At 34.8% G+C, this 15,800-nt stretch overlaps 1 long non-coding RNA gene across 3 annotated transcripts; it reads left to right on the top strand.

Annotated features, from left to right (window-relative positions):
• Positions 1-10,928: 10,928 nt before the first annotated feature.
• On the top strand, positions 10,929-14,266 carry LOC129304935 (uncharacterized). 3 transcript variants are annotated; one of them, XR_008591812.1, is made up of 3 exons: positions 10,929-11,468; positions 12,175-12,306; positions 13,340-14,266. It is a non-coding gene; the product is annotated as an uncharacterized LOC129304935 (long non-coding RNA). The 3 variants fall into 3 exon arrangements; XR_008591813.1 differs by having other exon boundaries at positions 10,931-11,445; positions 13,375-14,266; XR_008591811.1 differs by having other exon boundaries at positions 10,932-11,445.
• Positions 14,267-15,800: the final 1,534 nt, after the last annotated feature.

Here is a 15,800-nt window from a genome sequence, read left to right on the forward strand (position 1 = left end):
TCCTCCTGAAAATGCATGCTAAAATGTCCTGCGAGGTAATGGAGCGAGAAAAATCACCTCGATTCGGCTCGTTCTAGTCGGATTTTGATGACTTCCGAGGAAACTTGGTGAGAAATTGCTTCAGCATAGTGATGAGTAGCTAAAATCTATACAAGCTTGAACCCCTGAAGAATTAATCTAACCCTTGGGACAAAAGCGGGATTAGAAACCCTAAATCATAGAACAAATTTAATAATTAATTAGAAAAAAAGATCTGTGGCCAAAACAAATTTCTTTACAAAGATCAATATGATATTTAATATATTTCAAAGATAGGTCCACTCCCTTGTGGAACGGATCCACCTTCTGCAACTCCACGGCCATGTCATCTTTCACGGCAGCAACGAGAAGATCGCCCACAGCGTTGTTGATATCTTTCACCAAACTTGGGCTGGGGATTGCATCTTCCATTATTCAACAGAGATGGTGACGATCACAGAAGTTGGAGACGGTAACGGTGATGGATGACGGAGATGGTGACGACGATGCATGCCGGAAATGGTGACGGAGAAAGAGATGTAGAGGGCGACGGGTGAAAGACATTGCAGGTTGCATTGATGAAAAATCAAAGCTCTAAAGCTAGGTGCTCTAACAATGAATGAAAAATAACTTAAAATGCATCGTAAACCACAATCTTGCACTCTCTCTCTGTCAATGAAACCTGGCGATGCCAGCGCCAGTTATCGCAGCAAGGCAATGCTTGACGGAGCCGCTCGTGGCTTTGGACTTCCAGAAGCTTGATTGCCACTTGGGGTGACAGGTGAATAATTTTTAGAGGTTAAAAATTTTCCATCAGTCAACGTTAGTTGAAGAATGACATTGCTTTATTTTTTACGCTTTTAAGGCAATATTATCCTTCTAAAAAGTAAGGATATTGAGTACTTCTTGATTAATTCTCAGCAAACTTCCTCGGAAGTCATCAAAATCCAACTCAAATGAGCCAAATTGTGGCAATTCTTCTCATTCCAGTCCATCGCTGGACATTTTAGCATGCATTATTTTGGAGGAATAATCGATCAAACGGTGGAATTTCTTCCAGTCGATACAACACTGCCAAATGCACTTATTCATCAACAGTTTTTCCGGCGAGAATCATGTCTGGAATCGAGTGTCGGTAGTTCTTATGCAATTGTCCTCACTTCCATCTTCCTTTCCCGAGTGTCGGTATCTCTCTGTTAGTCAACCGTTAGTAAAATGTTGGTCAAAGATTAAAAAATAATGACATTATTGTACTGTTAACAGTTCCTAATAAATATTACTTATTTTAAAACGTAAAAGTGTGACATTTTTTTATCGGGAAAATAACATCAAATTTTTTTCCACTTATCTAAATGATATTTTAATCTTTTTATCTTTTAAAATAATATAATTTTTTTGAGGTCTTTAAAAATTTTTTTATCATTAAAGAATTAATGTAAAAAAACTGAATTATTTTTAAAATCTCAAGCTTCAAAGCAGATACTTGCAAATTTATAAATTGTTATTGAATTCTTGCATTTTTTTAAAAAAAGTTATGAGTATTAAAACAAAATTTATAAATAATAATTGATATTTACAACATTTAAAAAATATTAGAATTTTAAATGTAAATTTATGAATTACTATTGAATTCTTACAAATGTAAAAAGAAAAATTATAAATCTTAAAAAAAACTTATTAATAGCAAGTGATATTTGCAACACTTAAAAAATATTAAGATTTTAAATATAAACTTACGAATTACTATTGAATTCTTCTAAATTTAAAAAGAAAATTTACAAATTTTAGAATAAAATTTGTGAATAGCAATTGATATTTACAACATTTAAAGAATATCATAATTTTGAATGCAAACTTGCGAATTGTTATTAAATTTTTGTGATTTTTTAAAAAAATTATGAATATTAGAACAAAACTTGTGAATTACGAGTGCAAAGTATCTATTTTGAGGCTTGAGATTTTTATTTTAATCAAGGACAATTTAATCTTTTATATTAATTCTTTAATGATATAAAAGTTTCTAGAAGTTTCAGAAAAATTATGACATTTTGAGAGATTAAAAAGTCATTTACATAATTTAAAAAAATTTTATCATCATTTTTTTATTTTTATGATTAACCTAAGAATTAAAATAAGGGGCTAGGTATATACTCCCTCCATTTCTATTTGTAGGAAAAATTACTACTTTTTACTTATTTTTTATATAAGTAAATTCACATATTTCAATAAATATTTATTACACATTTTTTAAATTATCTCTCATAATTTATATTAATAAAAAATAATTAATGCATACTTATATTAATGAATATAAAGAATTTATTTTAATTTTTTATTTTTAAATATAATTATTATGATTAATTAATTTTCTTAAATTATGTGATATATATATATATATATGTATGTATGTATGTATGTGTGTATGTATAAATATACATATATATAAACGGAGGGAGCAGTAGTTGAAACTTGAAAGGAGATGCAGCGAAACCTGCGGTGTGGGACAGCAAGACGAAACATGGATAGATACTACCCAGGCGGATAACGAGTCAGCTTAAAAGACCGGACCTGTCTTTGAAGGATCCCCGATCAAAGGGCAAGGAAGCTATTTGCCCAACACCAAAAACATGATGAAAAGTGGCTCCTCATGGTATACAGCTGGGTTAGCTGACGATGGACTGTCTCCTCTCGTGGATTATCTGGGTCAGGTCATTTCAGTTAAAAGAGACTCTTTATGTTCAATTTCTCGAAAGCTTTTTCTAATTTATAATATCATATTCAATTCTCTCGAGAGCTGGGCTTTCCTGCCTGCCTTGTATATAGGAAAACTCGAATCTTGAAATTAAGCTTTACGTACTATGGAAAGGGACTGGCCAATCATTATGCTTATTCAAAGATTAAGGTTTTTAATTTCCTCAAGTGGCTCAGTATCATGATTTTCATGATCCTAAACAACCAAATTTACTTTTATACGGTTGACGCTGGCGTTTACTGGAAGTTGATGTTGTTCTGCATAGTAGATTAGTAGATGTGTTAATCAATGGAGAAATTAAGCTGATATTGAAGAAAAAGTGGAAGCGAAAGGACATGCAGTGACGCTAACACGTACGCGATTGAATAAACACCTACTTGTCCAGGAGATTTCTCAATAATTGCTTCGTTGTGACTAAATGTGCATGCTGTGTCTATTTGAAACAAAATAGGGTTTTCGAGATGCCAATTGATCGAATGAGGGAGAAAAAAGTGGTGCCATCGGCGCATGGGAAGGAAGCATTGATCGTTTCGGATACAGGATCCAATGCCCTGGCCCCGGGATGATACAAGGCTGCATTGGCCATCTCACTCTAAGCTAGCTAGCATGAATATTAATTTGATCTGGGAAAAAAAGGGTTTGGGGAGGGGGGGGGGAGCAAGCAATTACAGACAACTAATGGCAATCCTCGTGAAACTGACGCGAATATAAGATACACAGGGATAGGGCAGGGAATCCTTAAATTTATATATTGATGCACTAGCCGTTCCAGCAACTAGATTTGTAAATTCAGCCAATCTAGCTCGGAAATTCTTTATATCATTTGTACTATCTGTCATTCCTGTTTGCGATAGTACAATTATATGGAAATGCTATTCTTTAATGTATTGCCTTCTGTTGCTGCTCGTTTTAGTGGAAACCTGAAAGGATTATTGCCATCAATTTATTCAAATGCTATCTAAAAAAGATAATGAATTCATGAATGGCGTGGATTCAGAGAAATTTTCTCGTGGGACCAGCACACATACAATTGTAAAGCATTAACATATATTACTACATTGAGTACATTTTGCATAGTGCACTATCTTAATTGTCGTCTACGATTTTTCATACATTAGAAACATTGATTTTTTAATATTATCACAAATTTGCCTCTTTCCATATACAGCTCTAGCCAAAATATCATTCAAACATCCATCTCTTGTGTGATTTTGCATTTAATTATCAATAACGAGGAAAGCAATTTCAACTATGATTTTTTTTTCATTGACAATATCTGATGTCAAATTATATAGCGCCGGGGTTTTTTTGGGGGGGGGGGGGGTTGTAACGGCAAGTGAAAATTCAGACACGGGGGGCATTATTTATTGTTACAAATACTATAGATATATGCTACTGCTGATTGAGTTGAGGAAAAATCCGCCGCCCATGATGATGACGAGGATTTGATTGTAACTCTATCAATTCAGATATAACAAAAATGATTGCGTGAACTATTCTTGCCCAAAGCAGTACAACGTCTGTAATCATGTTAATGCGGATGCGAGAAGTTAACACAAATTCAAAATTTCAACAGTGTCATGTACAGATGTCAATGATGATTTGCGCGCTCTTTCAGAGCTCTCACACAAATTACGCAATGATATTTTGAATCCCATTTCAATATCAATAATTAGTCAAATATTGTTGCCAATTATACTTTGCTTTTTACAAGCTTGTCAGCATTTTCTACGATTGTATTCTTAACCCTTTTGTATCCCATACCTTGTGTTCTCTCCTTTTTCTCCCGGTTTCCAATAATCGATGTTTCTCTATCTATCATTAACAACTAGTTTGCACGGTCACTTCTGTTTTTAATTCCGTTTAAATTTCAGTTAGGTATAATAAATTATAAAAATAATTAATTAAATAGTAAATTTTAATTATAATTAATTATGTTATGACGCAATCTATTTAGATATTATATTTTTAAAATTAATTTTAACAGAATAAAAATGTTTGGATAATTTAATCAGAATTAATTTTAATTATATAAATTATTATATAATTTAATTTTTAAATATAAACAATTAATTTTTTGATGATATAAAATTTGAATTTTATTAAGGAAAAAAAAAAGAGAGAAGAGAAAAGAGTTTAATTTTATTTTTATTAAATTATGTGTTTTATTTATAATTTTCTTGTGGGCTTTCTTTTGTAATTTTTTTAATATTTTTTGATTAACTTTTGATAAAAGCTGATTTCATTAACTTATGAAAAAAACGCGCGTAACATGCGAGAATCGATTTGTATCATATTTTGACTGTTTGGACAATTTGTTGAAAAAATTAATTTTGGAGGGAAAAAATCGATTTTTCCCTTATTCGAAAGACACTGTTCGTTTTGTTTGGGCGTGGGGATAAACGTCCTTGCGCGACTTCATTTAATAGATAAGTAACGGCTTTGAAGTGAAACCGGAGGCAGGATAATCATTTCAACGAGCGGCCTCCTACAGTAGAAGAGGGAATTCCCGAGAGAGAGAGAGAGAGAGAAGCAGCATCCAAATATCACACAGTTAAAGGATGGGCTTGGAAGAAGGAATCCCTCTTTACTTGCCGACGCTGCTCCCTGCCGCACTCTCTGACTCTATCACACTGGTGCTCCACACCCACCTCTCCCCCAAACCCCCCCCCCCCCAAAAAAAAAAGATTTTACTACACAAACAAACCCTACTAAAATGCACTCCCTTTCCTTCAGTAGTTAAATAACTAATTTACAAAAATGAGAAACGTTAATTATTTATAAAAAAATGTGTGTTCATTTTTTAAAAAAATATTTCATTTTGATATGTATCGAATCAATAAAAATAAATTGGGAAAAATATAAATTTTAAAAAAAAGTAAATGGAAATCTTATATTTAAGATTAAAAATAAACCCATCAATTAACCCCATATTTAGAACTAAAGTAAACGTACGTTGGGATTTATGGTGCTATAGATGTGAAAAAAAAAAACTATTTTCAACAAATGAGGAGGTGGGGGATAAACAAAATCTATATATTATTTAAAGGGTGCAGAATGATATGGAGTTGCTAAGATCATCATCCAACATGTATCATGGTGCTAGAAGAGAGGATATGAAGCGATATAAACCGGAAGATATTCACGTGAGGAATTGGGATTGATATCGATGGCTCGTGCAGAGAAAGCATTTCTACATCTGGTGGCGTGGTGGGCAACAATGAAATTCATTGGCTTATTGGTTTCAATTCAAATGTGAAAAACTTTCCCCTACTCTTACCAAAACTGTTGCAATTATTCAGGGTCTGGAACTTTGCTCTGGAGTTCCAACGTATTAGTGTGTTTACCGGTTGTACAAAGGCAATCAATCTTCTCACACGCTCTATCGGATTTAGTAACACATCATTTTAGATACAATTGACTATGCTAGACTTCTTTTGTTCGGGACCAGTTGTGTTTCTTTTTCCTTTATATTTAGGGAGGTAGAGCTGTCAACTAGAGCCGGCTCTTGAAGGATCAGGGCCTAAACGAGTTGGCCCTAATAAGCCCGATTGCATGTCAGGGTTTCATTTTCTAAAGCCCGGCCCTAACCCTCAGGGCTAAAGGGCCGGCCCTCAGGGCCTCGGCCCTATTTTTTTAAAATTATTTTTTAATTAAAAATTATAAAATATATATTTATAATTATAAAAAAAGTTATTATTCATAAAATTAAGTTTAAGAAAGTAAATTTAAATCAATTTACACCACAACAATAAAAAAAACTAAAATATTTAGGTCTAATATCAAATAGCAACATCAAAGTGAATACTAATAAAAATTAAACTTAACTAATATTATCAGCTAAATCTTAATAAATAAATGAGGGATGAATGAATGCATTTAATATGTTTATTTCTTTAAATTATGTATTTAATCTTTTATTTTTTTTATATTATATTTTTTAAAAAAATTATAAACGGGCCTAAAAGGGCCGGCCCTTTTATTTTCGGACCTAAAAGGGCAGGTCCGATTTATTTTTTACAGGTAAAATAGAAGTCCGATCCTTAATTTTTTCAAGTCTAAAAGGGTCAGCCTTACGAGTTTGATTCTAATTGACGGCTCTATAGGGGCAACTGTTAATTTGTATCCATTTATTAGCCACCAATGATCCTGATTTACCAGGGTCTTTTACTTCCTCTGAACAACCTTCACTTTATTGTTGGAAGTGATGAATGATAATTAAAGGCGATGTACTCCTTTGTACTGTTCTAAACTTTGATAGATTATTGTTATCACTTTGATGTGTTTTTTTTTTTAATAAAAAAAGTAGACCTATCAATTAACTATGCCTGAGACAGGAAGGATTATCCTCTCCGTTGCAATCAACCTACTCGTTAAATTTTCTCCTGGATCAAATTTCTTTTGGTTGTGCATCTCAATTATAGTAATTAAATTTTATTAATGCTCTGCAAATTAGTAAGATGTATTTCTCTTCAAAAATTTAAAGCAACCATTACAAGTAGAACACTCTTTACATATATATTGCTCATATATATATAAAAATTGGGAGTGAGTATATATTTTTTAATTATTATATGACAATATCCTTGACAACTGTTTAATTAAATGTATAGTTGAGGCATTCATTGGATCACTGTATCCATATTTTCTCCTGTGAGTCACTCCTCGAGGCTTCGCCCATTGATCCTCGCTGTGCTCATTCATCCTCGCAAAGTTGTATTCAATTGAATATTCATTCCTGTGAATAACTGTCTCTATTGAAAACAAGTAATTAATTAATTAGCCATAAAAATGTGATTAAAAAAAAGCCTCGGGCAACTGGACTAGGATATATTGTAATGTAATCGTAAATTAGCAAATACTAGTATTGTACAATTTGTAAGGGCATGGCAAGGAACGACATGAATAATTTCCCCGGAAAAAAGAGAGCAAGAGGGAGGAATTCCGCTTAATTAGAATCATAAGCATTAGTAGTTGTGCTAATACTAATACTAATAATAAAATGATGAAAGTCGGGCGCCCTAGGAGAAGACCGTACAAAGATCCTGCAATCCACGGTCCACCTAGGCAGATGATTCTCAGTTGCAATTTCTGTGGTCCCCACCAACCGCGTGCTCCCACGTGTGCATCTGTACTGCCTGTCGGCCTTGCATCCATTTCCCCTCGATTCTCGAGCCCTATGCCACGTGTTCCAATTTCCGTCGTCGATCCCTCCCCCTAGATCCCAAAATACATTGAACTGGGCTTTGATTTGACATCCCTCCGCTCTTTCTTTTTTTTTTTTTGGGGGGGGCATTTAGGGGATCCGCACGTTACATTTGGTCTCCTTGTGGGGACCACTTTCTACTTCGTCATTTAAAATGACAGCTCCTTGTTTTGTTAGCGTTGGTGCCACAGGCTACTAAACGGCTGAACCCATTATTGCTCTGGTTTCGTTCACTTGGATATGTAATTTTTCTCCCGTAGATTTTAAACCAGTAGATCAGGTGTGTGTTTAAATTTCAGTTGAATATAATAAATTATAAAAATAATTAATTAAATAATAAATCTTGATTATAATTAATTGTACTATAACACAATTTATTTAAATATTATTTTTTAAAAATTAATTTTAATAAAATTAAAGACATTTAAATAATTTATTTAAAATTAATTTTAATTGTATAAATTATAATAAAAGTTATTAATTTTTAAAATTAAATTATTAATAAATTTATATCTAATATTATTAAATTTTTTTTTGAAATGAATTTTTTATTAAATTTTGTGTTTTTTTATAATTTTTTCTTGAGTCTTTATTTATAATTTCTCCAATATTTTTGATCAGCTTTTCCCTAGACGCTTAGACGCTTGCAAATACAGCTTTCAAAAAAAAATTAATTTTAATACTAATAATCGATTAATGATAAAAGATTGTGTTTGGATATATTTTTAGTTAAGCGATTTTTTTCAACTAAAAAATTGATTATTTGCCTAACCAAACAAGCACTAACTTTTCAAAATAAATCAATTATGGATATTCTATTTTGCATGAACGTATGATCTACTCACATTTAAAAAATTCTTGATTCATTTATGCTATTTTGAATATGTATAGATTTAAATTTAAATTTTAATTTGAGTCAAATCCATTGTTTGGATAACTGAAAATATATGAATTTAGATTTGATCCAAATTCAAGTTCTCCCTTAATTTCTTTATAATTTGAAATCCTTTCTAATTAAACTTCTATTATTTCAAATCCTAACTTAAGCTCTTTTGTATTTTGACCCAAATGTATGCAAGCTTGATTCAATTTGCCAACGATAGTTGTACTGAACCACTAAAGTTGATGGAAATAAGTTTCCACCATTGACCAAGATTGGACTGACAGGGACAAGATGGTTAAGTTCCACTGGAATCAAATCGACAGTGACAACAAGGATAGGATGGCTGACTTCCATCGGACCAGACCAACGCCAACGATGGGAACCAAACAATTAACTTCCAACGAGATTGGACCAATAGTGACTGCAGGGATCGAACGGCAGACTTCCACTAGGACTAGACCAACAAGGACTGAACGATAGCCTTCCATTAAGGACTAGACTGACGACAACAATGAGGACCAAATTGTCAACTTTTACTTGGGCCAAATCGACGACCATGACAGGGATCGGACGGTTGACTTCTACTGGGACCGAACCGATGACCATAACGGGGACCAAACGATCAACTTCCACTAGATTGATGGCAACAACGAGGGCATGATGGACGACTTTCACGGGCGCCGGACTAATGATGACGACAAGAACTAGACGACCAACTTCCATCGGTAAAGGATCGATGATAACAACGAGAATCGAACAACTGACTTCCACTGGCACCAAACTGATGATGATGACGGGAATTGGACGGTTGATTTCCACCAAAATCGAACCTATGGCGATGATGAAGACTGAAAGCTCAACTTCCACCGGGCAAGGACTAGACAGTTGCCTTCCATCACCGTCACCGTCAGTTCAGTCCCTATCGTTGGCATCGGTCTAATCTTGGTGGAAGTTGACCGTGCTATCCTTGTCATCGTTGTCGGTTCGACCTTGGTGGAAGTCAACCACCGGTCCTAGTGAAAGTCGGCTGTCTGGTCCTTGTTGTTGTGGTCTGTCTTCATTGGTGTCGGGCCAGTCTTGATAGATGTCAACTCGTTTGATGCCTGTCGTCATCTTCATTCTGGTCTTGACGGAAGTCTTCCATCTGGTTCTAGTTGTAGCCATTGGTTCGATCCCAATGAAAGTCAGCCATCCGGTGCTAGTTGTAACCGTCGGTCCAATCTTAATGAAAGTCAACCATTCGGTCTCCATTATCGTAGGTCTAGCCCTTGTGGAAGCTGGCTGTCCGGTCCTCGCTGTCACTGTCATTTCAGTCCCAGTGCAAGTCTATTGTCTAGTCCCCATTATCATTATCGGTCATGTCCCGATGGAAGTCGGCCTTTCAGTCCTTATTGTCCTCGTCAATCCGATCTCAGTGGAAGTTAGCTGTTTGGTCCCCATCGTCCCCTTTTATCTGGTCTTGATGGAAGTCGACTGTTCGATCCCTATCATCGCTGTCGGTCTGATCCTAGTGAAAGTTGGTCGTCCCTTCCCCCCATCGCCGTTGGCCCTATCTCGATGGAAATCAATCGTTCCATCCTTGCTGTCATGATGATTCAGTCTCAGTGGAAGTCGAAGGTCCCATCACGGTCATCATTGGTGCCACAATCTCAATCGGCTTTGTTTGTCTAATCCCGTTAAAAGTTGGCCATTCGAATCATTGAGTTTGACTATTTTTTTAATTTTTTTAAATTTAAATATAAAATATAAAATTTAAAATTATACTTTAAATCCAAATAAAAGATTTTAATATTTTAATTTAAAATTTTTTATATTATCCAAATAAAAAATTTAAAATTTATAAATTTTAAATAAAAAAATTTATATCTAAATTTTTAACTTAAATTTATCCATCCAAACATAACCTTCAGTTTTTTTAGAAGTTAAAAATCTTGTTTATCAATTTTCTATCTAAACTTTAGAAAACCATTTACAGTACTGATCATCCTTTAGTTCCCATGTGGTGTTTACACTGTCATTTGATTCCTTCGTGCCTTGTAGTGGGGTTTCGTGCAAGGAAATTGTTTGCACTTTGTAGTGACCCCAGTGTTGCCTCGCCTTGTAAATGCAAGTGTGGCATCTTGTGCTCTAAGTTTTCTCATATCAATTTTTGGGCTCCAAGTTTCTCTTTGCAATTTCCACCGTTTTTCCCATAACCTACGCCACTGTGAAGTTTTCCTCTTGCGTTTTCCATTTATGCTGAATATCATCCTCAACCCTCATTTACTTCCCCTACTCATTGGAACACTAAATTTGCTGCCATCACTAAAGACCAAAGATGACCAAACCCTATTGGCTATCGCGAAGACGTAAACCCCAAACAGTCTCTTTCCCTCAAACTCGCAGTGCAGATAGCGGTTTGTAGACAGAAGTACCTCTAATCCTCCCTTTGCATTAAGCCATTGACTTACTTCTTCCTTTATTTGTCTTCAACTTCAAAACTCGACACGAAAGCACCTCCATCGTTAGAGCCAGAAAGGAGATGATTCCTTTACAGTTACTTATTTTGTGAACTTTTAGGGCTTGTCCATCAAAGATGCTACTAAGGTATCAAAAAAGGTTAAATTCAAGTGAGTATATATATTTTGAGTATATATATTTTGTGGTCTTGGTGTTTGGTAAATGTGTGCTTATCGTTAGAAAACTATTAAGGGACATTTGTGTATGTTTATAGAATTAAGGCATAATTTTGAGAGAAGTCACGTTCGTGTTTTCATTTAATTCATGAGTAGGTATTGATTAAAAAAAATTCACAAGTGGAGTATTGGAACCTGCTTCTTCCTACATTTTTCTTAGTTCTTAGCCAAAAGTCTAATGTTGTATCATGTGTCAGCTATTTCTTCTTCCTTATTGCATTGTCTAGATTTCATTAGAATACAACAAATTGCCCTCTTTTTTTGTTAAATTCTATTTTATCTGAATCATGTTTCATCTCTTCCTTGCATTATTGTCAAGCAAACTAAAGGACGCCTAAGGAAGACTTTATTTTGAGATCATAGTCAAAAGTCTCTGGTTTGAATCCGTTCGTTGAAAGCAATTGGAAATTTCGCCCTTCTCCCCCTTTCATGGTTTTAACTTTTAATGTAGTTATTGTTGAGATTAGTTATTAGAAGTTTGTCCAAGCACTATGAGTAAATATTTGATTAATGTTTTATTTATTCCTTGATTAACATACGTATATGTAGAAATCAATTGGTAAAAAGCATGTGCACAAGAGCCTCAAGGTAGTTAACTGGGCTAATGGATGTACTTATTTAACTGTTGTTCTACGTGCAGTAAACCATTGTGTGCATTCTTTTTTGTCCGCACACGCTACAAGATAATGGCCAATGATCTTCAAATCAAAGGAGATCAAAGCATTACCCCTGTTTAGATGCTAGAGATGGGATGATGATGATAGGGTAAATGGTGAGTAGTATATTCAATCATCTATCACCCTTCCTTTTGTATAGAATTAGCATCTTATCTCAGCATGAAGGAAATAACCTTAACTGAGTTTTTTGGAAGACTTTGTTGCATTCATGTGCTAAAGAATGCACTATTGTTTCATTAGATAATCATATCTGAATGGTGATTGGTCATAATTAAATAGTGACTTGTAAATGGATTTTTATAATCAATTATGTATATTATCTTATTTTTAGTTTTTTTTCAGCTCATCTTTGATATTGAAGTTAGTAATTGACAACACTAAGATAAGTTCGATGTTTGTCTTAAGTTGCTTTGAAGTTTGATTCCACAATTAATCTGTCTTGGAGTTCAAATATGTTCACAGCAATTTATTGGATAAGAAATAGACATTTATGATGAACATGCTTCGGTCCTTTCTACTGCTAATTATATGCCATCTTTTGACATGATTGAGATTGTTAAATCAGGTTTTTGTCTCACGTTCAAATGGTGAAAAATATTCAAGTTTATTGTATCCAGGAAAGCCAAATAATTTGAATTAAGCCTTTGCCATCTCCCTTTTGATCTTGCAATTTATATTTCTTAATAACCGTGTTGATTTAATGAGTTGGATCTTTTATGAATGTCTTGAAATGAATTTAAAAAGAGACACAACCAACGGGACAAATTGACTAAATTTTATGTGCCTAAGTAGAGAAAATCCAGTTTTAGGAACTGGATTGTGGGATTAGAATCTGAATAGACAGGATTCTATATATCATGCGTTGTATCCAAGAGCTTGGACAATATATGAGGGTAACCTAGAAAACATAGCACACTTCTAAGTCAATCATGTTATTTTCATGAAAGATAATGAGTCTGACACTAATCATTCATGCTTTCAAACATACAACAAGACCCATCACTAAAAATAGTTTGTCATCATATTTAATCTATCACGCCCCATATTTATAAGGAGAGTAGCTATTCTTTATCAGTTTTTACTTTCATGGTTAGCTATTATCTCCTTAAAATTTTCTTTTGCATTCAGATTTAATTATAAGCAGTTGATTGTGTTCCGTTCAGCTGAATAAATTGGGCAAAACATCAGCAGATGTCACCTTACTTTTCACATGGGTTGTAAGTGATGTTTTTTGTTTGCTGTTATGGTTATTAGAATTTTTGTTAAAGGTAAACCATGTAATGATGAAAGAAAGTGAAGCAAGTAGATATTTTCAATAGCTTATAAATGCTATTAATTATTGCCACAGCAGGGATGTCTACTATCGAGACCTAAAGGTAAGACTTATTCTCCTGTCTTATCAGCAAAATTTCACTTTGATATCAAAAGAAACAAACTCTTATATGGTTTTCATTTTTTATTTAATAAAAATTTTACAGCTAGAAAAGTTGCTATTAGATGCTTCTGAAATTTCTAAAGTTTCTGATTTTAGGTTAAGTGCTCTGTCCCAACAAGTCAAGGTAGTTGTGTTTCATTGCCTTCTAAGATTTACTTTTCTTTGTTATTTATCTTTATTCAATATATTGATAATCCTATTGTCAAGTTTGCTGCTAATCATCCTTTGAGAAAAAGAAAATGAAAGAAAGCAAAACAATTGTTTTTTTAATTTATTTTAACATATCTGTAAATTGGCTAAATGCTTGCTTTTAACACACCTTACATGTGCTTATTTATATGCATGAATCTTGTATTGGCTTTTCAGGATGGGTAATATAGGATTTGAAAAAAGAGAGGGGATATACTAGCTCGCATCACAAGCCTTGTGATTGTTAAACTAGCGCCTACAGTTGAGAATAGAATAAGTAAATGGTGGTATTAAATTGATTAATATTTTTAATAGTATACTTTTAAAGGTCCCATTTTGTTGCTTTGTTCTTTGATTTTTTTTTTAATTGAAAGGCATTAACTATCAATGACTCCATATGATGTTGCAATTAGTATTTTTGGAGAAGATAGCATAATGTCACGGGGCTAGTCTTTCGACCCGTGCGGCACTTAGACAACCTTCACTGGAAGTTGCTAAGTAAGCCTAACTCGTATGAAAGGAGGATGCTTGGCTAAGAAGAGGAAAGGGAAAGCTTGAAGGCAAAGGAGAGTAGAGAGAGTTTGGAGAATGTGAGAGTTCTATAGCTTTGGGAACTCAAGGATGATTTACAAATGAGGAGGGGTGAGGTATTTATAGACCTCCCCTTGGATCTAGAATGTTCCCACCTCCTTAATGGACGGTGGAGATTAAATCTATCCTACGGTTACAATTGATTCTCTAGAATTCTCTTAACAAATATCTAGATATTTTAATGGAAGAATCTAGAGACAATATTAAAATATTGAGGTTAGAGTTGTGTAGGCTTCTCTAGAATGTTCTTGCACTATCTAGCACTCTTAAGGTTAGCTGGGAGGCTTCTGGAGGGTTCTGGAGCATTCCGGACCTCTTTAACCTTGTGAAAAATGACGAAACGTGACATTCTCCCCCACTTGATTTCGCGACACCCTCGTCGCGCCTTCCTCCTTGTAGCGTTGGATTTGGTCAGTGAACTGCCACAGGAGGTCTTCACGTTCCCAACTAGCTTCAAAGTCTGGTTGACCCTTCCACTTGATTAAGTACTCAGTATAGTTGGGAACTCTTCTCTTTCTGATCACCCTGTCGGCAAGGATTTCTTCTATCTCTTTGTTGTACTCAGTGATGACCGCTGTCGGTGCTCTCTTAGAGATACCTCGAGATGGATCTTCTTCATCTCCATAGTATTTCTTCAAGAGACTAACATGGACGACAGGATGAATCTTAAGCCTGGGAGGGAGTTGTACCTGGTACGCAACCTTTCCCACACGTTTAATGATAGGGAAAGGGCCTTCATATCTCCTGACCAAGCCTTTGTGGACTTTGCGTAGTGACTTGAATTGATTCGGTAATAACTTAACCATGACCAAGTCACCTACTTGAAATTCAATGGGGCGCCGCTTCTTGTCTGCCCACTTCTTCATTTTTCGAGAAGCTTTATCCAGGCATGCACGAGTAATGTCGGCTTCTTCTTGCCATTCCTTGGTAAACTTATAGGCAGCTGGATTGTCTCCCTTGTATGGAGTGGCAAGTGCGTTGGGGGTTAGAGGTTGTTGTCCGGTAACTATCTCAAAAGGGCTCTTACCTGTCGACTCACTTCGCTGCAAGTTGTAAGAGAATTGGGCCACATCGAGCAACTTAGCCCAATCTCGTTGATGAGCGCTCACATAGTGGCGAAGGTAGAGCTCTAACAAAGCGTTGATTCGCTCCGTTTGTCCATCGCTCTGAGGGTGAAAGCTTGTTGAGAAGTTCAAGTCTGTCCCCAAGAGCTTGAAAAGTTCTCTCCAGAATTTCCCGGTGAATCGGGGATCTCGATCACTGACGATGTTGCGAGGGATCCCCCATAGCTTCACGACATGCTTGAAAAACAAGCGTGCTGCTTCATCAACCTTGCAATCTACTGGGGCTGGTATAAAGGTGGCATATTTGCTG

This window comes from Prosopis cineraria, unplaced genomic scaffold, assembly GCF_029017545.1.
Source record: "Prosopis cineraria cultivar Desert tree isolate PC_DT_omini unplaced genomic scaffold, ASM2901754v1 PC3, whole genome shotgun sequence".
NCBI classification, from domain to species: Eukaryota; Viridiplantae; Streptophyta; class Magnoliopsida; order Fabales; family Fabaceae; genus Prosopis; species Prosopis cineraria.